At 37.2% G+C, this 22,703-nt stretch overlaps 1 long non-coding RNA gene across 1 annotated transcript in view; it reads left to right on the top strand.

Annotated features, from left to right (window-relative positions):
- Positions 1-22,246, top strand: part of LOC141725392 (uncharacterized) — a 51,878-nt gene extending 29,632 nt beyond the window's left edge. Inside the window, exon 3 of the long non-coding RNA XR_012577253.1 lies at positions 22,070-22,246. This is a non-coding gene — a long non-coding RNA (uncharacterized LOC141725392). The remainder of the gene's footprint in view (positions 1-22,069) is intronic.
- The last annotated feature ends 457 nt before the right edge of the window (positions 22,247-22,703 follow it).

Below are 22,703 nucleotides of genomic sequence, written 5' to 3'. Positions count from 1 at the left end.
AGTCCAACTGAAGCTATGAAGCAAGAGTCTGTGCTTAAGGGAAAAATTAAGCATCTTACAGAAGAATCCAAAACAGCCAACAAGGTGCAAGAGCAATTTCTAGTAAAGTTTTAAAACCTCCTACAAGGGCTTCTTCTGCCAAAGGGAAGTACCTTAAATGAGTTTTTAAATATTTCCTAAAGATAGCTCAATTTCTTTAGAATAATTGAGTGTTACCCTTTCCTCTTTAAATGGATCAGTCAGTGTGGAAAAAAACCCAACCCAGACAACCCAAAAAACCCCATTAGAAACTGTCTTTGGAATAAGGGCTGAAAATCAGGATTGTGTGCTCATGCATCATGAGCTTTCTGCATGTCTGCTAGGAGCCTAAGCTTTTCTATCTATCTGTGAAACCATACTTCTTGTGGGAAGTTAGGCCAGTCCCCTGGAAGGTAAATAAGAAATGTTTCCATACTCTGAGAAGTGGCTTAGCTACATAGGCCTCCAGAGAAAATGGACAGGACCTGGCCTACAGGCATATTTGAGAAAGGCAGCTGGGAGTTCTGTGGTTTAATATGAACTTACCTTGTCTGTCTGTCCTAGGAAAGGGAAATTTCTATAGCTGACTATCTAAATTCCCTAACTTGCTTTAGGCCTGAATTCTTATTCTTTACCCAAACCCTACTTGTTGCATTTAATTAAAATGAGTCCAAAATTCTTTCTGGACTGTTCTGCTTTCACACCACAGCTCTGGAAACAGAAGAGACTCTGAGGATTTTTGCTGTTCTTGCAAAGTGAGCAGAGAAGTGTGAACAGGAGCCATGATTTCCAAGCAAAGCACTGACTTGCTGTTGCTTGAAGATGTGCAGTGGTATAGCTTCTTGGGAATTTTGGAAACAAATGTGTCCACATGGAGCTGTTTTAGCTATCCAGGACCATCCTTGACCAGGTGACTCCAAGTGTTGTTGATGCTGTATTGGCCCCAGATTTGCTCGGGAGAATTAGCATGCCTTCTTATCCAGGACAGGCTGCAAGATAAATATACACATATATATATTAATAATTGCTTCAGAATCCTTTCCAGGTGAGCTCACAGGGCAGAAAAGCCCCACCAACCCCTCACTGTGAGGCAGAGTAAGTTTCTGGAGATTAAAACACAGCAGCAGTGCTACCAAGCAAACTCAGTCTTGTCCTGACTCTTTAGCTTCTTTCTCATTCCTCTCTTCCTTGTACTGCCTCTTTTGCCCTTTTTGAAGCAAAGTGATACACAAGGCACAAGCAGTGCATATCCATGTGCACTGGGAGGATTTGTGTCTTTCCAGGGTTAGATTGTCTATAAATTGTAGCTACACATATTTCTGCATGTTGGTTTGCTAAGTTTAAAAGTGTAGTCATATGAGAAATAAGCACTCAAATCATATTGTTATGAGCTTGTTGCTGCTTAGTTGACTTGGAGTGTAAATGTGACCATCAATAAAAAGCATAATGAAAGCTTGTTATTTTAAAACATACTTAAGTCAAAGGAAAAACAGTTCAGCATGACTGTAGAAATAATAATTGGTTCATTACCTGTAATCACGTTAGTCCGCTCACATTAGCAGAGGCTAATTAGAGAAAGGAGATGAAAAGGGAGCACTCCCTACATACACAGGTGTGATCTCTATATCTAAATGCATTTCACTGTATTATATGTACTTCATTAATAAATTTTTAGATAAAACAGTATAGGAGGAGTACAGCAATGCAAGAATGGAGGTACTGAGAAAATGTAAAAGTACATTGGAAGAAAAAGAGAACTATTTGTTCATCAGGTAAAATTAAATAGAAATAACTTATCTTGTTATCCAAAACATCAGAAGCGACTGCATGTTTTACTAGAAATTCTAGTATAAACAAATTTTGAGGCAAGGTGTGTTATCAGCACATGTCTTTTCCTTCCAAAAAAATGACATAGAGATGTAATGGGAAGACCTTTTAGTATATTGTGTGGCCTTCTACTACATTGTCAGAGTCTTGTTCTCAAAGTTTCATTTCTATTTCTATAGTAAACTGATGATAAAGATTATTTGCCTGAAAATATCCTGTTGATTCTGACAACAAACTTGGTCTCTGGTGAAGGTTACAAATTTTATAGAAATATTTCATAAACTGCTTCACAGGAACAGATCCTCTCATTTGTCCATCGTATTTACTACTTGGTTTTGGTTTACAGGAAAGTATTGTACTACAGTAGACTCAACAATCAAGCAGAAGTATCAGGACCAAAAGTCTTTGGGTTATCAGGTTATGCCAACACGTTGTGCTGCCTTGGGGACAGTGCAATGTCAGAGATTTAGGTGTCATCTTCTTTGTTTGTTGCTATAAACTTACTGTTTCAGGGAATATTTGCATAACTCCAGGCAATATATGTCTCAGCATGGTAATGCCAGAGTTTGGAAAGGGCAGGAATATGAATTGATTGCTGCTTCTTTGTTTATTATTTCACTCTAATGTATTGTTTCTAACACTGTCGTGATGGGAGCCGTTTTATATAATGATGTGAAGATGTGTAGGACAGAGAGTGGCAAGAGTAGAATACTTTGTTATACACCAGTTTTTTTCCTAGGATCTGGCAGCAAGATAACAGCCAGGTTTCCACCTTAGGCAATACTTATGTATTTGTCAAGGGGCCAAATGACCACCATCTGGTTAAAGTCTGAGCTATGGAGGACAGATAGTTAGGTTAGATGAGCCCAGGCTTTGGTCTTACCCAGTAAAGCATTTCTTAAACTTTTTTTCTTACAGAAAGGGAGGGATATTATCTTAACAAAATAAACAAGGCAATGACAGAGAGAGGAAGACCCACTAAAAAATTATGTACTTGGTTTAAGACCCCTTGCCTTTTGCTTTCTGTGGTGGAACTTGGGGATCTGGAAAATAAATATCTCTCCAAAGTTTATACCATGTCAGGTGCACAGAGATTTTCATAACTATTAGAAGGCTGCAATATTTAAAAGGCCACAAGGACCAACTAATATTTGAATAAGGTAAGACTCCTTTTTAACTTGGAGTATTCATGTTTATTTTCACTGAGGGGGTTTACAGGAATTATTCCTTCTGTGACCTGCTTGGGAGCTTAGATCAAAGGACCAAAGTCTCCTAGCTCTAACATTGACCCTTAGGGAAAGAACAGAAAAAATAAGGCAGTTATAGAGTGATCCTTCCCATGGTATAATTTCTCAGCTCCCAGAAATCAGCTTTTTAGTGATTTTTTTCTGAGCCAGAGGTTGCATCTCGGCTTTCATGTTTAATATCCAATGATGTACATCTCTTCTATGAATTTCTCTAATCCAGATAAAGTTTTGTCCTCTGCCTGTTCCTCTAGGCAATACGTTTCACAATTTCATTATGTAAAATAGAAAGAGTGCTTCCATTTGTTTGTTTTAAACCTCTTTTTTTTTTTCAGTAAAGCAAACACTGACAGTAATAACACCATTTTCTCAGTGCAAGTGCAGATGTACTAAGAGTTTCTGCTGGGAGAGCTGTGATGATTAGGCATCACTTCTTGGCTATGCCAGAAACTGTGGTGGCAAAAGTAAGAGGTATGCTCTAACTTAAATAGACTTACAGGAAGACAAAAATGGAAAACCTGCATTTTCACCACGAGAGATTTTGGCCTGCACTTGTTGTCAAGAAAACCCTTTTTTTTAAAATGGAATTTGACTCCATGATCACTTTTGTTTCAGATTAACTGGGAAAAAATTACTTCTGCAATGAGTAGAAGGAGCTGTGGGACATACCTTGTCTCCCTTTGCCAATGTACTGTAATATGACTTCTACTGAAATATCACCACCTCTGGCAGTCCTCCTCAGAAATCCATTTCATAAATAAACATTAGATGACATTGGTTCACAAGTACCCAGAGAAAATAGCAATCATGAAATCATGCATCTTCTTCTCCACTTAGAATCCCTCTGTTAATATCAAGGTACAAGATTGATCTGTAGCTGAAATTACAGCTCTGAAAGTACAGAAAGTTTACTTTATAGTAAATTACAGTAAATACAGTAAATACTTTACAGTAAAGAAACTTTATGAATGACTAAAATGTTTCTTGTCTTTTCATGTTTGTGAAAATTTTGCCTTAAAAACTGATTTCCTTCCTGTCCACTTGACATCTCAGATTTGTCTTTCATAGGAAACTGATTCACAAACCAGTTGGTTTTCAGAATTTATATTCTGTTTAGCCTGATTAGATGGCCTTGAATTTCTTTTAGGTGTTTTTAGCTTTCACTGCTTTACCTCCAAGCCTCATTTTATTTGCTTATTCTACATGTGATCCTTTAAAGTTGCCCTGTTTCAGCTAATTTTAATTAAGTAAAAAGAATTAATTTTTTTTCTTGATGTACAGCTGCACACAGAACAATGTGTGTTTATGTGTGATGATGGCCTATTCCCCCTTGAGTTCTCTGTTTCTGGCTATTGTATTTGAAAAACCAAAGAAATTATAGCAGTCCAAAATCAAGTGACAGGAAAGGTCTTAATGTCTATGAGTAACATGATGTGTGAAGTTACATTTGGGGAGAAAATAAAAAATGTGGAAACATGATTGTTATATATCAAATAATGGACTGTGCACAGAAAGAACACCAGGCCTTTGAATTTAGTTTTTCAATGAAATGACCCACCCCTCCAAAAAAAAACCAAACCAAACCAAGCCAAACCAAAACGAAACCAAAAAGTTAAAACAACCCCCAAAAAAGCCAAAAACAAAAACAACAAGAAAACCCCCTCCCAAAAAAAAAAAACCACAAAAAAACCCCCAAAAAAAACCCCACCAAAAAAAAAAAAACACAAAAAACCCCAAACGAACAAACAAAAAAACAAACAAACAAAAAAAATAAAAAAAAAAACCCACCTCCCAAAAAAAAGCAAAACCCAAAAAAACCTCCAAAACACTTTGGTCAGTTAAAGTATTTACTTAAAGCAGTTTTGAATTTCTTACCTTCCAGCATTGACTAATATGCACAGGTTATTATCATACAGGGTTTTGTGTGATACAGAGAAAACTCAGGTTTATTGTGTGAGTAACAAGTAATGAGGTATGCGAGCCCATACCTGTGTCCAGTGTAAAGCTTTTATGGGTTCCAAACCTTGTGGCTCCCTCCCAAGTAAATGTATTTGACTTCTGGAGGGACAGAGCCTTCCTGGTTCCTCTCCAGACCTTTAGAAATAACCTTTCTCCTTTTTGGAGATTTGGTATTGCCTGCACTAGAGTTTGTTAGCATTTCTTTGGAATGGTAGAGGCACTGGGTAGCCTGTCAGTGAAAGGATGCTGAAGTACATCTGTTCTGCTGTAATCTGAAAATGTCTTGCCTAAAAAAGAAATATTTAAAGGATTTTGATCACTGCAAATGGTAAGTAATGAGTTAAAGTAACAAAAAGCTTCTTGAATGATGGAGGTGTCTGTCTGTAGGACAGACTGTGGCCCGTGCCTTAGCATGCCCTAGTGTTTGTTCTGCTGGCAGCTAGAGAGCAGGTGAAAGAATTGCTTTTCAGCAGAACCTGCACATTTAAGTGAACACAGTCAGCTTTCCAGAAAAAAACCCTGCCACTCTTAACAAAGCAGTACTTTTTGTATTGTCACATCAACTTTGTGGGGCTCCCAAATGGCTGTCCTGGACATAGCAATGGTCTAGCAAGCAATGCTTCTGTGATTTCCAGAAGGACTGGATCTGCAGGGAGAGTGTGCTATGTTCCTCTACAGAGACACAGAACTGGAGATACTGCCAGCAGAGGCTTGACACAAACGCATTTTTTTAACCTTTCTTTTTTTGAATTATGATATTTGCACTGAGACTGAAGATGAAAATACCTGATATTGTAGTATGTCTGCCAGATAACATTAGGTACAACCTGTATATTTAGAATTAAAAGGGAATATAGTGACACCTTTGATTGTCTGAGCTTTCTGGATAGAGCTGCAATGTACTGTTTCTTCATTTGTTTTTAATGCGCTCTTTCTTTTTAATTTTTATTTGTAGATTAGGCATCTTGGACCTCTATTGATACTTCTAGACTGCTTGACAGAGGTACATTCCACAAGCAGATTTAGAAGCTATATGTTACTTTGCCAGTGATTGTCTGATCTTCAAGTCCGAGAACAGAAGGTTAAAATAGCAGAAATCCTGGATGAATGTCTGTCATTAGCAAAGCTGTCTTCTTCCATTACTTGCATTTTGTGTCATTCTTTGAAGTCTTTTCTGAGGAAACATGTGCTGTCTCGCTCACAAAATCACTACTGAAACTTACCACAATGTTAGACACTTTTACTCTTCCTTTATTTTGCTCAGCAAACATAGGTTTTTGAAGGTTAAGAAAAAGAAAGGATATAGTGGAGAAGCAGAAATATGTAGAACTGGCAATAGTTTTGAAAGGAAAAGGAAGAACTCTATTAGGTATGAGTAAAAGCAAGGTGAAAATATACAGGGTAAAATTATTCACCCCTTAGACATGTAGCTAACCAGATCCAAGAACTCATTGAATTTAAATAAGAGCAAGCTTTAAATTACTAAACAACCCTTCTTTTCCCCACTGCACTGAATGACTGCTTCTGAATACTTTCAGCTGTGTAACTAGGCAGATCCCATTCTCGCTGACTTGACCAGAATGAGCAATTAAAATGGAAGATGACACTTTGTAGTCAGCCCCTCAAGGTGTCATCTGGTGCTCAGAGTGGTTCTAACTGTGGATACTCCAGATGCCATGATCCACACTTGTTGGTCACTATCAAGGTGTCCATGTGACTAAGACAATGGGCTAAGCAGCACTCTTTTATTTACAATATAGAGCTATTAGTGTGTGCTCCTAAGGAACCACATGTGAGGCTCTGTGATGTGAATAATCAGGCATTCCAGCTGCTTTTGAGTGATCCCAGCACTGACAGCTGAAAGCAGGAGGAATTTTTCTCCAGTGCAGCACCATTTATGACATCCCGTTATGCAGCCTGAAATGAGCTCCAGTGTTCCAGTAAAAGAAAACTCAACACTTTGTGAGGGAACACACAATCACTAAGAATTTGGCAAAGTCAAAAGCCAAATCCAGGGCCATTGATTTGACACTCTCATGTCTCATCTAATGTCTGCTGTTGTGGTGTTGCTTCTTAAATTAGGAATATGTTCTTGGCCTGGTAGAATACAGATCTTCTGAAGCACAGATCTTCTGTTTTCCCATAATTTCCTGAATTAGGGGAAAATAGAACTCTGCTGCAGCTTCTGGTTTTACAGGTCACACCTCTAAAATGCTTTGTTCTCTGCCTGCTCAGCATTGTGGATAATCAGATTTTTTATAATAAAAAATAAAATCAGATATTTTTTATAATAAAAAATAATTTTTATTATAAAAAAGCACCTCAGGTGTTTGCATTCCCAGTGCAAAAACTATAGAAATGCTCATGAACTAATCCCAGACTTTCACCTAAAATTATATTCACATAAGTCTGTTTACAAGGGAAGGAACAGATAACACAGATTACATGTTAAGTAGGACTCAACAAAAGAAACCTGCACCACTGGCATTGTGTTTTCCAGGCTTATGTGTACATTTGTTGATTTATGATAAAAATGCATGTGGTTATAAAGTTGGCGAAAGCATTCATGGCAGATAAATGTAGAATTGAGAATTGATCTCAAACCCACTATTGTCATTATTTGATCAAAGGAATTTGATGATTGAGTGACATAAAAGGAGCAAGGTATTTATAGGACTGAAAGAAACTGTCCAGCCAGTGATTCTGCTCCCCTGCTACCTAAAGCAAAAGGGTCATATAGTACTATTCAGTGGAAGCTGGAGCTACTCATGATTAACACATCAGTGTTATTGGATCCCTTTTCCCTATATTGAGTCTTAGTTCTGAAATGCTACAGAAAATTTTGCTGCAGGCAAATTAGGTAAATGGCAGTCCTGTTCCTTCCATTCCAAACTCAAATTGAACACTCCTCCTTAGTCCAGAATATCCTCAGCTCAACCTTTCTTTGCAACAAGGTAGTGCCTATTTATGTTCTCTGGCAATCTAGTTTTTCACACAGGCTGATTAAATAAACATAACAGTTTCTGTCGGTGGTTGTGTTTAAGAAAGCACATGAAAGCTGTAGGATGCAGGAGATAACATGAAAGTGAGAATGTCTGTCTCCTAGAGTAAAGATGTGAAATCTTGTTCAACAGCAAGCTACCTGAAGAGCTCAGCATTATCTCCAAAGGAAGAAATGAGATCATCACAAATTCTTTTGTGACCAGTACATATCTTCTTGGTAGTTATAGGAGACTAAAACAGGGGGAGAGCTCCCACTGTTCCAATTAATAAGGAAAGGTATTCAGAAAGTGTATTATGATTCCAGTGGTCATATTTGATGCTCTGAAAAGAAGCCTGTTTCACCTGATGGGTACTACTTTACATGCTTTTATTAAAAACATGGCTAAATGAAGAATCAACTCCAATTTTTTTAGTGCAAAAACATCATTGCTAATGAAATTTTGGTTGGTTGTAGTGACATATAGTTCTTAAAGAGAAATGCCCGCTTTTTACTGTTCTTCTGTCACATCTCACTTGAAGATGCAATCATTTTGAATTATTTTGTTTATTCAGGGTACAGCATTTCATTATTTTTTTCCTCATTTTTATGACTTACATAATATATATAGCATATGTGTCTAGATTTTTCAGGATAAGTACCTGCAGACATTTGTATGCAGTAGAAATAGATACTGGAATGAAATGGAAGGAAGAAGTCAGTAAAAAAAAATAACTTCTCAGCCTTTGGCATGTTTTGGTCCACAACTTGGTCATCTGCAATGCAGCCGGAACTTTAAAGCAGACAAACCTGATGCCTGCCCTATAAAAAAACAAAACAAACCAAACCAAAAAAAAAAAAAAACCAACAAAAAGGCCCAAGAGTTTCACATATCTTCATGTTATTTATGCATTTATTTTGGGAAAAGAGAGCAGTTTGTCAAACATTTAAGGTTGACAGGCAAGTCATGTTGTTGCAATGCAGGTAAACGCTGTCATGAGTGACACTGGCTGTGTCACTATGTGCAGCATTAGCCTGGGAATTTGAGAAGACAGGCTCATGAAAAAAAAATGAATGTTGTCAGACAACCCTGCATTTTTTATTATTAAAATCTTGAGTGAATTTAGTGCTCATGAAAGTGAGGGACTAAGCTTCTCTGCACATCCCTTTCAATAAATCTCAGTTCTGACCTGCAGCACCTTTGCTATTCTAGTTATGGGCCTTGAGCAGAGATTGCTCACTATGTCAGATTGTGGGAGGTTTGTGAAATAGATAGCTGAAGACTTAGATGAGGCCATTGAACATATTCTTATTTGTGCACCAACTATGACTTAAGCCCAGATCCTCAAAGATGATGGGCAGTCACAAATTAGGCATATATCACACTATATCCCCTTGGCAGTTAAAATAAAAATTTTTCAATTGTGTTGAAGGTGTTTTTACCCATAGAAATTGATAACTCCCATTCTGATAGGAGGTTGCTTCTGTGAACTTGTATTTTGGGGCTTTATTAGTTTTAACAATTGTCCTGAAACAGCTGTCCAGAAAGCTGTGTCCCTATGTGCTGTGGAAACACATTTTTGCAAAACGTCATATTCAAATCATGAGTTTTGAGAGCACTTCATTATCCAAGTGGACTCAGTTTCTACTACTAAGTCAACAAGTGCTATTCAAGAGGAATGAGAAGCAAGAGGGGCCAGTGGCTGCATAATGCCTGCATGGGAGGCTGCAGTCCCTGCAGACACTCCTGGGAAATGGTCGCAAGTGCTCTCGGCAAGTCTGAGTTTTATGAGTTCAATCTGCTCTGTGACCGTGAGGAAAATGGGCCGCAGTTAATCAAGGATTAGCAGCATCACCTCTTCTCTTCAAGAGAACATCAAATCCCACTCCCTTAGGAGAAAAAGCATTGGGCAGGTGTGTGGGTGGCATTGCAGGCAGCAGCCATGGGACTGTCCCTGAAGGAATCTCAGCTGGGGGATCACTGCTGCTGTTGCTTTCCCCCTGGAAGAGCAAGCTCTAAGGCCCTGTGATGCAGAGGCTCTGGATCATACTTTGTGCGTTTCAATGCAGAGCCTAATCCACTTAGGCAAGCACAGAGTGAAAATATCATTGCCTTTACAGTGAGAGCCGAAGGCTACAACAAATCTAAATGCCACAGCTCCATCAAAAATAAACACTCAAAGCCATCTTGACATCGAGGGTATGGAGCTGAGAATGACATTGAGAATGAGATTTTAGGAAGAGTTTATTTCACTCTTCATGCAGATATAACTTCACTTTAAAAGGATTCTGGTGCCTTTGTAGTATTTTTGTAATCTTTGGAAGGCTGAGAAACTTTTATTCTGCCCCTTGCTTTCTGTGTAGTTTTGAATTCTTAGGACATGGTCACTTTTTCTGCAGTGGCGAGCACATAGCTTAATTATAGTGTCCACCAAATTGGCAAAAGAGATGGTAATCTGCTTGGAATACCCCTGACAACATGCCTGTTAAGCAAAAAACACAGTTAGTCTGCATTACTCAGACTAAGCATCTGCAAGAAGATGCTTCAATGTCCTTTTAGTAATGTCAATAATAAGAACAAAAGAGTGGAAGGACTAAATAGATGGTAGCACACTTTTCCTAGTGTATATGTGTGCACTTTATTTCACTGTAATCCTGCTCTGTATTGAAACTAAAGCCACAGTGCTTATTTCAAGATACATTTCTCTCCAAGTTTTAAATACATTCATGATTTCATTGTGCCCCAATTAAAATCTTGGAATAAACTGTAAAGAGATGTGGCTAACTATTAATTTTTGAACACTTTGAGAAGATAGTGCTAAGTTTTTAAATGAAAGAAACCAATTGTCCTTGTAAATCTTGCAATGTTTGGCTGTAGTCCACTACTTGCATGAGGTGCTGCTCTTAGCACCTGATTTATTATTGGTTTCAGTAGACCTACACTGTTTTGCAATTCTGATTGCTCCATTAGAAAATTGTGATGTGGCATTAAAATTTTAACGGGTAATGCTCTGTTTGCATTTTGTCCCACTTAGCTTCAGATTGCCAGAGACTAGGAAGATAGGAATATTAAGCATTCATAAAACAATTTCACAAAAGCTAAAATTCCAAGGAATAAAAACAGAGAAGAATAATGATAAACAGTTTAAATTTAAAAAAAATCAAAGTCTGTTCATCTTTTATATTTATTATTAGTTGTATTATACTAAAAAAATGAACATTTACCAAATTATGTCTGCATGTTTTTGCTCTGTGGTTGTTAAGTCTGACCTCTGTCAGCACAGAACACTAAAACTGTCCCAGATCTGGCAAGATTCTGTGGATGTAAATATAATCAAATTTGCAAAACCTATAAATTGTGTTTATGCATCACTACTGAAAATTCCTATTCTTTCACTATATTGTGTGCCAGTCTATCAAAATGTCTGGGGCCAGTTTGCTTTTTATATTTGGTTATTTTGACTTTCAGAACACTTTTTATTTTACATTGCATAACAATGTTTTTTTATTATTGGTTCTAGGTGGGTTTATTTAACACCTGCATAATTTTAAAATGGTTCCTTACAAAGTGACCATAAACGGATGTTTTGCTCTGCAGAATCTTCAATAAAAACATCTCACTATCACCAATAGCGATAGAGGGGGTGGAGTGGGGAGACTTTGAAATCTGCTTTTACAAGTCCAAATCCTCAGGCAAAATAAACAATATTATTTGAGATTAAAAAAAAAATGCACACAGAGATGATAAGAAAAAATCTAATGTCTGCAGAAGGCTGTGCTTCAGCAAGCAAGGTATATGTTAGTATGTTTGCTTATTTTTTAAGTTTTCCAGTACCAAAATGCATGTTTAAATGATTGCATTTGACAAAGGAAAGACAAGGAAAAATGGTGCAGCATCTTTAATTTATCAGTTTACATGAGATGCAGGCAATAGCCTGTGGGTACCAGATTGTGATTTTTCTACTCAAGTACATTCTCATGTTTTACTGATGAGCTATATGCCAGACCCTTGTGCTCTGTATAGTAAGAGTTTCATGGAACATCTGCTTCAATTGCTCTATCTCTTGTTTTGTTTTGTCACTAAACTCACTTATGCTACAGAAGCACTGACTATAAAAGAAGCTTCTTTAATTCAATAGCATATCAAAAAGGAAGATTCTCTAATGCTTGCAACACGGCTATTTATGTCTAATGCTGTCCATTGCATCTAAAGTGGTACAACAATTAACACAATATTCTGTCATACTTCATAGGCTGGCCAGTTTCCTGACCTACCAGCATGTTTTTAACTAGAAAAGCTGCACATGTGTCTATGCATGTGTATCTGTGTGTAGGTGCAGACAGAATGATGCACAGGGAGGTGTCCCTGAGTGTCTGTATTTGCAACAGGATGTATGAGACATTAATGCAAAAACACATATAAGTGCCAGAAGAGTAACATTTTCCCCATTCCCAATGCCATGTGTCACAAAGGAAGATAAAAGAGGAACTAAGTCCATAAGATGAGAATAGCTCTGGCTTGTTACTAACTGTGTGCTTTAGCATTTACATTGTAAATGGCACTCGATGTTTTTGTGTCTTTAACCTGGAAGGAGAAAATGTTTTACATTGATGGGGAACATTATATGGGAATTTAAACCAACATACATCACCCTTTATCAGTGTTTTCTTCTTGCCCCATTGGGTAGTCTTGGCTATTCAGTGCCTATGAAAGGATGTTGGGTTTTAAAGGTGACACCTTAATTTGCTGTACCATGGTCAATTTGAATGCAAAAAAAAAAAAAAAAAGAAATTGATTAACTGAACAAAAATGAAATGAAAGATTTTTTAAAACTGAAAGTATTAGGACCTTTACAATATTCTCTAGTTTTGCATTATAAATGCATGAAAGAAAAAAGGAGAAGTTTTGTAAAAAAAGACAAATAGTATAAACATCCTTCCCACAAAAAATTGTTATCTCCTTTCTCATATTTTTGGTCTGAACAAATGCTGAAGATTATGGTGTTGTGGATATTCCTTTTTAAAGCTGTAGTCTGGTTTGGGTTTTTTTCCTTAATTTTACTCTCACCTCTTCTGACATCCAGCTTAAAAAATCCTGTTAGAAACAAAGAAGCTATGAACAGATGCTGAAACCATCTTTAGTTTCAATGTCGTTGTTACGGAAAGGATATGTGGCTTAATTTTAATTTTTTTTTTTTTTTAGAAATACGGTTTATCATTGTATGTGAATTGCCATTGACAAGGTTGGTAATTAGCCTTGTATTATTTTCAGCATAGTTCACATCCACACATCACAGGATGGAAAATGAGAGCCTTAGACAAACAGTATCCTTGTAGAAGATCATTAGGAATCCCACTGTGACATGCCACGTGGAACCTCGTTGATTCAAATTAGTCATCTACATTGTTCTGTATTTCAGACTGCAGGAGGTTTCAACTTATTTTACAAAACCACAATTGTTATATGTTTATGGTCAGAGTAACAAGTAATGTTCTGCACTCTCAGAAGACACCAAAGACATTTTAATATGTACTCATTATGCAGCTCTGCCTGCAACGCTATTTAGAGTTTCATCAGTGTCTGGGTAACAAAGCTCTATTTCCTCAGCTTTTTACAACTGAGCTGTAAACATGAACTCTCAGTTAAACACAGCAGTGTATAGAAAGTATTATCTAGGACTCAGGGTTTTGATTTTCCTTTTTTTTTAACTAAAAAGAGGTTTGGACAATACACACTTCTGAAATGAATGTATCCTATTGCTGATTTTTATTGTGTTTAGATTTAATACAGGTTTGAACAGTGCTAAATCCACTGGGTTTGACTGAAAAAATACAGGACCAAAAATTCTCTTTGTCACCGTAATAATTTACTGTGAGGTCAAATATGTACCTTTAAAACAGAGTTTACAGTAGAGTTATAAAATAGTCATTTATGATGCCTGTTTGATCCCATATGTGTCTATGCAAAATCTTTTACTGGTATTGCCGATAGTAATATGTACATGTTTTAACATATATACCTCCCTCAACTAGGATATCTCAAGAATTCATGTTTCTTATTCCTTGCTGGTATTTACTGGTGCAAATCCATCCATTTCAGTAGAGGATTTATTCTAACAGTGTGTTTAGTCCCACTCAGGATCCTGTCATGATACTCAGTAACACCAGAAATACTTGGGTCTGCACTATGTGTACTGCAGATAAAAATAACCCAAACCTAAACTTGTTAGGGGCAGGAGCCTTTCAAATGATCCTAACCTGAGAAGGGCAGAAATTTTTGTTTTCCAGGAAGGTATCAGAATTTTAATGTTCTTAAAATAGATTCAGTATATATTATATATATTTTAGATATAAATCCACATGCACTGAAGAATTATTCCTATGAATTCTCTTCACTTTGTGCACAGAATCAGGAATCTGATATATTACTTCAAGAATACATAACACAACATAAGAGAAAGAATTCAAGAGAAGTGAACAACTCAGGGGACCAGTAATAGAATATGAATCCTAGGTTGTTGTTTCAAATCTAATCCAGGTTGGAAGTAACAGCAATTATTGATATCTAATGTCTTTTCAGTGATCTGTATGAAATGAGTTTGTGGTCTCAGTGTAGTTTCTAACAGACAGGTGTCTAGATCACAGCTGACACCATTGCTGGCAGACACAATGTAAGGACTAAAGCCCGGTCTAAAAATTGAGCTGCTCTTTGGTGTCAATGCAAAAATCAAGCATTCCAGCAGGAGAATGTGCAAGTCAATGAGTTTTTTGAACCTATCAATTAAAACTATTTCAGTCTTCAGGCACTTGCCCAGGAATCCTCTTAAGATCAGAGAATTTTTTCAGTTAAACAATAAACATTTATAATAAAAATTAGTACAAAAAGACATACATAAAAGGAGCAGCCACAATAGTTTCAATTCACTTGCTGAAACTCATGTGCTTAAATTTATTCAAGTGCTTCACAATAGAATAATTCCTTTAATGGCTTGCAAATCTGTCCTGCACACTACACTATGACATCCGTATACCACATGGCATGTTTCACAAATCACTGACAGTAACAACATTGTGGATACCATTTGTTTCCTTCTACTTGTGAGAGCACTAGGAAAAATCTTGACTAGCTGGTATACTGCTCAGATGACCTGGCTGATGTGATCATTTGTGCCACTTGTATTACAAAGCTCTCTCCTCTTTCATCCTGTTTGGGCGTGTTAGATCAAAAATTATGTGTAGAACAGCTCAGTGGTGACTGCTAGACATGGCTCAGGTGATGTTGGGTATCCCAAAGGATCTGCACAAACCCTCCTGCAACTCTAGCTACTGCAGTGGACTGCTAAATAACGTGGGGGCTGCAGAGATGCACTCTGGGTCTTCTCCAATTTAAACACTCATTCAAAACCCTATGGATAATCTCTATGGTCTAAGCAGGAAAAAAAAAAATCACAAAAACATTTAGGAAACATCCATTTTTATGTATGATACAGTTAGAAAAATTTGAGTTCTGAAAAATCATGTTATTTATGGACCTTCCCAAGGGTACCCATATTATAAAGGGACTGTGACTTTTATAAAAAAAAACACAAATCAGTGTGCTTAAGGCAACTAACTGGCAATTATGTGCAGTTTTGATTATGGGAATTTACATTTGCACAAAGGAATATAATTACAAGGGAAGTAATTTTATTTTTTTTTTAATGTTAGCCTTGTACTTTTTGACCTGGGTTTCAATTTAGCAGAGATTGAGAAAATTATAATCAACACAGATGCATATATAAATGTTTATATAGTAGGTATCTGGCAGGCAAAAACCCTTCTACTGAGGCTTATCTGGATCTGGGGTCCACAATATACTAATTACTAAGCACTAAAGCCAGTAGAAAAGAAAGATCTCCAGAGAGAGAAGCTACTATATTTTATCTACTACAGGTGATAGATATTATTTGCCTATTATTATTTTATATTATTTATGGATCCCTCTAAGAATGACATATATGAGTTTAATATATTCATGTAAGATATTATATACATGGGAAGAAAGACAGAAAACATTTGGGTCTAATTCTTACATAATTTTGTCATGAAAATTGAATATCAAGAGGCTTGAAAAGTAAAAGGAAAATAAAGGAAATAATGAAAGGAAAGAACCCAAAAGCAATAATAGAAAAGAGAAAGAATGGTATTGTTAATAAATGAAGGATTAGGAGACTCAAACAAAAGGAGACTTTAATATATGATAGAGGAGTAAGAAATGGAAGGATTTTTAAATTTAATAGACAGTTCATAAATTAAAAAATCTGTCATATAGTATTAAAATCACACTTAGCATTTCACTGAGCAATATATTATTAATTTATGTTATGATATATGATTCACTGTAGTCCTAATAATTTATATTTTGTGTAGAATTTTAAGTCTAGATTTCCAGGTTTAGTAAGCCTCAGATTTTTTCTGACTTTCCTGCCTCCAGGTCTCATGTAGTGATCAGACTTTCCTAAAAGAGGCATGAACCCTGTGTGAGAGAGTTGGGCAAATGGGCAGGAGACTTCCTTGTTAAACACAACTTTTGATGTCATGACTGTAATGCTGGGTTCACCAAATTATTATAGAGTCATTATTTGTAGGGGTAGGACAGCCCTGTGTGTTCTTGGCGCTTACATACTCTGAAGGATTTTAGCTTTAAATTTCTAAAGCTCTGAACATGGTTTCAGCCGCAAGACTGTGGCTGGAATAATAAGACTTAGCTAAATTCCCACACAGCATTTTGAAAAGATGGAGACTGAGGTTGGTGGTTGTTTTGTTTAAAAAAGAAGAAAGACCCTGAAAGTGTCCTGTGTTGCAAGGCCACCTTAATCTTTTTCACTTTCTAAGTCAAGCCCCCTGTTTCTACTGAGGTCTTCACCAAAAACCTTGGCTCTGAATTTCCCTTCAACCTCTCCTTTCTATTTTTGGCCTACCTCCACCACTCAACTCACCATTTCAGGCATGTCTGTCACAGTTATTGGGCTAGGGGTGATAAGCAAGCCTAAATGAGGACTCCTTCCTTCAATCTGGATTGCTGCTGCACCAAATACTGTTCCACATCCTCTGACTAGTAGTATATCAGTTACAGTCCCCTCTCATTCCACCTCCTCTCCTGAGGGTCATCAGTACACAATAACCCAGGGACCAGTAAGCATCACCTTTATGATAACTCTGCCCAGCTTCTAGCCCTTATAAGGTTACTCAGTCATTATGCTCATCTGTGTCAGAAAGCACAGATCCTGAGTTTGAGGTAGTTTATCCTTCTGTTTCTAAAGAGAAATGTCATTTACAGCTGGAAGCTGTCAAAAAACCCCACCCCAAAACACACCAAACCCAAACTCACATTGAAATAGTCTGTTTGGGGAACTGAAATTCTTGCAGCCAGAACCAATGTGGTGCATAAGTTGGAAGTGCATTTGAAGGGCTGAGAATTGACCATTCTAGAAAAATGGGCAATTAAATGGAAATGCTTGCGGGTGCCCTTCCCTTCCCTTCCCTTCCCTTCCCTTCCCTTCCCTTCCCTTCCCTTCCCTTCCCTTCCCTTCCCTTCCCTTCCCTTCCCTTCCCTTCCCTTCCCTTCCCTTCCCTTCCCTTCCCTTCCCTTCCCTTCCCTTCCCTTCCCTTCCCTTCCCTTCCCTTCCCTTCCCTTCCCTTCCCTTCCCTTCCCTTCCCTTCCCTTCCCTTCCCTTCCCTTCCCTTCCCTTCCCTTCCCTCCCCTCCCCTCCCCTCCCCTCCCCTCCCCTCCCCTCCCCTCCCCTCCCCTCCCCTCCCCTCCCCTCCCCTCCCCTTTCTTTTATTTTCAGCGTAATGTGATTGGGGAAGAGAGACTGATTAGAATTACACAGTGAGGAATCTCATAATCCCAGCAGGACGAGGGAGCACTGTTATTATCCTCACTGCAGCCCAGCCCCATGACAGCAGTAGAGACAGCTCCACAGCTGCTAGGGGGAACCCAGCCAAGAGAGACCCTGGAGCTGTCAATAGATCCAGATGTTGCTGCTGCTATTGGAAAGAGATACACCAGAAGTTGTCATGTGGGTGTGGAACTGCCAAACTCGACTGCCTTTGGGCCACAGCGCTTGGCTTTGCTGCTGCAAGACTCTTGAGTAGGAAGAAGAGTTAAAACTGTGCCAGCACAGTGGGGAGACAGCTACCAAGTTAATGTTCAAGTGGTATGCTGGCAGTTCTCAATTTGCTTTGTAGTTGTTTTGTTCAGTGGGAAAATGGATGCACCAATAAAAGTTTAATTTGTAACTGTATCTTTAAGTATACGCGTGCAATATGGTAGTTGTGCTTTTGTAGATTTATGACGAGTGACAACTGGATATCTGTGTTATAGACTACTCAACACATGCAAAAGCAAATATTGTACCAATAAAGTTCTTATGTCTGCTTCAAGTGGTTAATCAAACTTCATAACCACAGATCATACTTTTGCTGGATATCCTTAAATGGGGAAATAATTCAATGGCAAGGGAAAGGAATGACATCTTGACTGGGCAAAGTGCTAGAAAGTGTTTGGTTTATGCCTTTTATTTATTTATTTTTTAATAATATTTACTAGGATAAGGCATTATTTCAAAGCCAAAAGGAGAAAATTTTGAAATCTTGATGGTTTACGTTCATTTGGAGACAGTTTCTATGCCTATCTCCTAACACCAACATTTTCCGTTATCTTAAATAGTTTATTTCACTCCTTGACATTTATCCTCTTGGTTTGTTTATAGAAGGCATGCACGTCCCTTCTGCCTTGTCCCTTGTAGCTGTTTCCCACTTCTCCCTCCCACTAGTAGGTTTCATTCTAGTCATTTTAATAAGCTCAACTCTCAAAACCCAATCTGCTGCACAGAAATTTTGCCAGTATAGATATTTCTGTTAATACTGTGGAACAAAACTTTGTACCCCCAAGTAAACATAGCTTATAAAATAGGAACCCTATTTCCCTAATCAGCTCAGCTTCTACTGTGTGTAGCTGTTACAATTTAATATTTTCTTAGCATGGGTTATTAGAATCTTGCACAGTATTCCATATAAGGAGATACAACAACTTAAACAATAGCAATAATATTTCCTTGTTTTGATTAGAAATACATCCTTAGTATCTTAAGCATCTACTTCTGATTTTTACAAACACAATTTGGCCTTTATATGGTTTTTTGTGATTTTTCTGGGTGTCTTTCTTCATGGCTGCATTACTCCATGGCTTATGGGATGACAGACCCTCTGATAAAGTAATATTTTAAAACAGTCTAGACAGGGCACAATGGTGCAAATCTCAAGAAAAAAGGTAGAAGAAAAATGCATTTCTAGAATTTCAAATCTACTTTCTATCCTTAACTCCACTGCTAGGACGTAGCAGAATCTTCCTCCAAAACCTCTTCTTAAAAGACAGATACCTGGAGTACTGCCAGCAAGAAATTAGTTGTTTATATGTTACACTTCCTGGTCAGCCCACCAATATAAATTCCCTGGTTTGGGTCACCTCGTGGCCAGCTATTTTGGACTTTTAGGCTTTAAATATCTCCCAGATGTCCTCAGAAGGTATAAAGGAGCTCAGTGAAAATAATACTAATCTTCAGTAATAAAGGTGGTGTTACTGAATTATTTCCCAGAACTATTTAATTTTTTTAAATATCAAGTATGGAACAACTTCTGTAGTGTTCACTTTCTGGACAATAAAAAATAAGAAATACTAATGAAAAATTACTGTGGAGAATGATCCTGGCTTTGCAAAATGTGTTTCATTGCTGCATTGAGTAAGACACATCCCTTATGTTTCTAGTTGCAAAACAGCATCAAAAATAAAAATAAAAACAGCTGATCAACTCTGTGTCATCATAAGCAGTCAATTTAATTTTTATGTGAATTTAGAGTTTGTGTTTTTAAGGATATATATAGATATAAAGGTACTTAATGCAGAGACAAAGGTCTTATTTTACATATTCTATGTGAAAATTTCTGTGAGTAGAGCCTTCCAGTGGGAATAAACTGCACCTTCAGGAAGCATACCAGTTTGAAATCTGGTGAAAAAGAAGGTTGCTAGGAGTTGAAGACTATTAGCAGAAGAGGCAAGGCAGAATGAGGGAAAATTAATTCCAAGGGAGAGAAAGAGTATTTCCTTGAGGCTGGAATTACATAACCCAGGCAAGATGTTGTCATCCATCTTTGGGAAATAAACAACTTTTTTGAGGGGACAAATAATAGACCAACTACTTCACTTATCATGCAAATGTAAAGTTTTATGTGGAGAAAAGTAATACACAGACCAAGAAGCTTTCATGAAAACTAAAGAGGTTAAATTTGTCCATGCTTAACTGAAACAGTGATTTTAACTTGCCACTTGTAATCCAAAGGAAGAGGTATAAAAGGAGAAAACCTCCCAAAGGAGCAAATTATTTTTAGCTAGAATAATATTAATCTTTGTATTTAGATATAGCACTAACATATCTAAATGTGTGCTTTAGACCAAGTGTACTGTCCTTTAGTAAAGTGGTATAATGTATAGTCATGCAGAAAAGCAAAAATTTAGTTTCATTTAAAATAGACTGAGGGTCTTTTAAAATTTATTTTAAAGTGCCAATTCATACATACAGTATATAGGGAAGTGCACATAATACCTACATGCCACTTTTAAACTTCTGTAGAATGTTACCTTTTGCTTCAGGTGTGAAAGAGGAAAGATATGTGACTGAGACTCCTTACTACCAGAAATTCTGATGACTGCATGTTGGAATTTTGTGTATCCTCAGTGCTGCTTCAGTTGTGAGTCTGAATGCTTTGAAATATTTGAGTGGAGTGTATCTTTTTGTGCTTACGTTGGATATCTGTAACCCTCATTATTTCTGCATTTGTTAAAATACAACTCTCTGTTCAACATACAGACAAAGCAAAAGGCTTTGATAAAACCTGATCTACATCCAGAGATCTGCTATGATCTCAGCTTTTCTAAAGTGGCACATTGCAAAAGGCACAGTACTAGTAGAAAGTACTAAAAGAGGTTACTTTTATCAGCTTCTCTTTACTTTTTCTTGCCAGGAGTGTTTTCATTTACATACCTGAATCATGTCATTATTGTTGCCTTTGCTCTGTCTCTTTTTGGCACATCAGTGCCTTATCACCTTTTCTTTTTTCTTTCTTTCTTTTTTTTTTTTCTTTTTAAATGAACAGTGCTCTGTACATCTCTTGTGTTGATTTCCTGAATTAATATTCATGATTCTTCTTTTCAAGCCACAAGATCCTCTGTTGATGTTTGCTTTACCATACTTCTATCAAACATACTTTTACAAAATAAAAGGTCTTTTTCCTTTCAGATTCTTTGGTTGGAAAATAGCCAGTTATATTCCACATGGCATGTAATGGCTCCTGGTTTATTATCTGGATCGATACATTTTTTTTGCTCTCCTAAGTTTATTTTTTATATTTTTGAAGAAACACTGCACGATCTCTATCTAGAATGATCTACAAAACAGGCTCATAGGTCAAAACCACATGTATATGGGGTATTTTTTTTAACATGTTTTTTTGCATTGAAGTATTTTTTCTGAATTTTTCTATTTAGAATGAAAAGTGCCACAAATGGAATGCTAAATTTTAAGTAGAGTAAGCAGTGTACATTTTTTTTTTAATAGGTTTCTTATCTCATCTCTTATGCATTTCTAAAAGGAACAAAACACAAAAGTGAAGAGCCTTTTAAAGATATAACCAGAAGAGATGACTATTATCTTCTCCATCCCTATCTCAAAGAGAAAAAAAGTACTGTATATATTTCATTCTCAGAATGCTCCATTTCCCCTCTGTTTTTCTGTATTATGTCTCTTTTTGTTTTGGATTACTTTCTACTCAGGACTTTGTTGCCCTTCTCTAAAATGGTAATAGCAATAATTAAAGAACAATCACTGTACATCTGCATCTCACAAATACTCTTCCACCTCAATCACGAGAGTCTTTTGACTCACTGATAATTAGCTGCTGCATCCATCACAGTTCATTTTTTCTTTCTTCTCTTTTTTTTCAGTCAGCTGGTCCATCTGTCAACCAGAGCACTAATATGACTGTTTATGGCAGCAGCAGTGTTCCTGTTTTATGCATCAGACTACCACCTTCCGCTCCTTTGAAAGGCTTCTACTGTTACAAGTTGAGTATAAAACTCAATTTCTACCTACAGTTATTTTATATGTATTAAATAAATAAATAAAAGACATTTTTTTTAAAAAACAGTTTCTCTTTGTCTGAATTTACTTGCCTACTTACACGTGGACTGTGAACTTTGGGTGTCATGAGTTTTCCCTCGACTATATGAGCATGGTGAACAGCAACACTTGCAAGAGAAAGATGGAGCTGCCTGCTGTATGAGCGTGAAAGAAAGGAGGCTTTTATGCACTGGTTATGCTACAGAGATAAAAACAAAATGGTCTTCCTCTTTTTATATTCCCTGCCCTGATCCCCAGCTCCATCACCTCCCCTGCATATACCTCCCCATGCCATTAGGCTTTGTCTCCTAGCAACATATGGCCCCTTACCAGAGCTTTGGCTGGCTGCAGCCTGTATGCAATCAGCCTGTCAGTCATTTATGAGAGAAAGTGATTGAGCTCTGTCCTGGATGCATATATTTGCAGCATTTAGACTCTGCATAGGTATGATGATGGGAG

The sequence above is a fragment of the Zonotrichia albicollis genome, chromosome 1 (genome assembly GCF_047830755.1).
Source record: "Zonotrichia albicollis isolate bZonAlb1 chromosome 1, bZonAlb1.hap1, whole genome shotgun sequence".
Taxonomy (NCBI): Eukaryota; Metazoa; Chordata; class Aves; order Passeriformes; family Passerellidae; genus Zonotrichia; species Zonotrichia albicollis.
Note: the sequence above shows the minus strand (reverse complement) of the source record. Positions and strands in the feature narration are given on the sequence as shown.